Source organism: Atta colombica, unplaced genomic scaffold (assembly GCF_001594045.1).
Source record: "Atta colombica isolate Treedump-2 unplaced genomic scaffold, Acol1.0 scaffold59, whole genome shotgun sequence".
In the NCBI taxonomy this organism is placed as follows: Eukaryota; Metazoa; Arthropoda; class Insecta; order Hymenoptera; family Formicidae; genus Atta; species Atta colombica.
The window spans coordinates 34,714-36,947 of NW_017259549.1; positions in this window are offsets into that span (position 1 = coordinate 34,714).

Here is a 2,234-nt window from a genome sequence, read left to right on the forward strand (position 1 = left end):
TTATTATTTTTATTACTTATTGTTTACTATATTTATTATTGTTATTTTTATTTTTATTATTTATTATTAATTATTTTATTTACTTTATTTATTTTTATTTACTATTTATTTATTATTTATTTTCTATTTATATATTATTTATTTATTATTATTCCATTTACTTTCATTATAATAAAATTTATATAAATCTGTAATGTATGATGATGTGTGTAATACATAATGTATAAAATTATTTGTGCATTGTGTTTTTAATTGATACATATTCATTTTTGCGAATGTCACTTTGTATGTCACTTCAAAATGACCGCGATACAAATGTTTAAAATAGCTGCATCTGGGTATCGATTATGTAAAGTTTCCCCTAGGAATGAATAAACAAAAAGTGAACAAATTCACGTGAATATAATGAATAAGCGATTAAGTAACTTTTGACTGTTATAAAATGTGAAATAGTTCACGGGAAATTTTTCGGCAAGTAACGAAATGCCTAAAATGTGAAATTCTAATTATTTTTTAATAAAATGATATAAACTAACTTGTTCTTTTAGTCTGTTTTCTGTTCCTGCATTAGGCTGTACTAGAACTTTCTCGCTTTTGATAAATATCAAACATATTTAAAATATATATTTGAAATATATTTGAAATGAATATTGCGTGGTTTCTTGCTATATGGTGCGAACGAAGAGAAAGAGCATGCAATTGAGAGGCGAAAATTTCGCATATTAAGAAAATGTTTGCGTGATGTTAAATTAAATATAAGTAAAAGATAAAAATATGTGCATAAAAGTCACATGAAAATTTAAAAATAAGAATTATAATAAAAAATAGAGATTTATGAAACAGGTTAACAAATAACCTTTTTCCATTCAGATGAAGATTTCTCCGGCCTCAATCCAGAATTTAGGGTTTGTGCTATAATATGTTCTCCCATACATTTTTCTACGAGTTTTAAATACATATTGTTTTTTTACTACATATAATCAAAAATAAGAGCAATGAAATAACATGTTTTTACCAGTTCCATATGGCTCTGAGAATTTCGCGACACTCTCTTCTCGCACAATATCTAAAAAATTAATAAAAATTTTTTGATATTATATTTAACAACATTTTCTTTTGTTTTGCGTTACACATTCAACATGTTATTTTCGATTATATGTATAAGAAAACATATAAGCAACAAATAATGAGCACAATGTGATTTCTTATCAAAATACGTAGTGTACATACAAACTTGTATGTACATACACTCGTGAACACTTGTTAAATTTTCGTAAATTTAAGAGAAACGATAAATTCGAGTTATGATTTCACTTTCTTGTAACTTCTTTACATCTGATTTCACTTTCTTATAATTTTCTTACATCACTAAGTCTAATATCGTTTGAAAGTGAAACTTTTCACGTGAGATTGATACGTACGAAAAATGAAAAAATGAAAGTTTACATAATCGATATCCTGGATATGTGCAGAACGGTACGAAATTTATCTCGAAAACGAACTTTTAATACTTCCATCATGGGTAAATGACAGTAAATGTGTGCAAAAAAGAGAAAGCGTGCAATATTTGAAAAGCTTTTGATTAAGAAAATATAAAGTATATGGCATCGGATAAGATATGGAAATATTTATAATTAATTAATTATTTTTAATAAATTTTACTTTAATAAATCATGAAAGCAAATCATAACCTCAATCTGTCGAGGACAACGAGAATGTAAATTAAAAGTTACAATAATTGTGATATATATATATCACAATTATTGTAACTTTTAATTTGATTAAGTTAAAGTTTAAAGTATATTAAATTATAAATATAAAGTGATCATATAATTTAGAAAGTTACAGTTTATTTTACACCTTTGGTGATCTTGCTTCTTAAATTGTTTATACTTTAATTTAATTTAAAATTAAGAATAGAGACCTAGGGCTTCTATTTTTGAAAAGTATCGCATATGAAAAACTATGGAAATACTATAGTGTACATAACATATATTATTTTCAAGAATAGAGACCTTCTGGTATTTTAGGAATTCTTTCACATGATAAACAAAATTTTGATGTAAATGGAATAACCTCAATATGGTGATAGCATATCAATCCGTCAGCATGATAAAATATTTATTGTAGTATATATGCAAAAAAAAATATTGGAGATATTTTAACAATTAATACATACATATATATATATATATATATATACACACACACACACACGCGCGCGCGCACACATA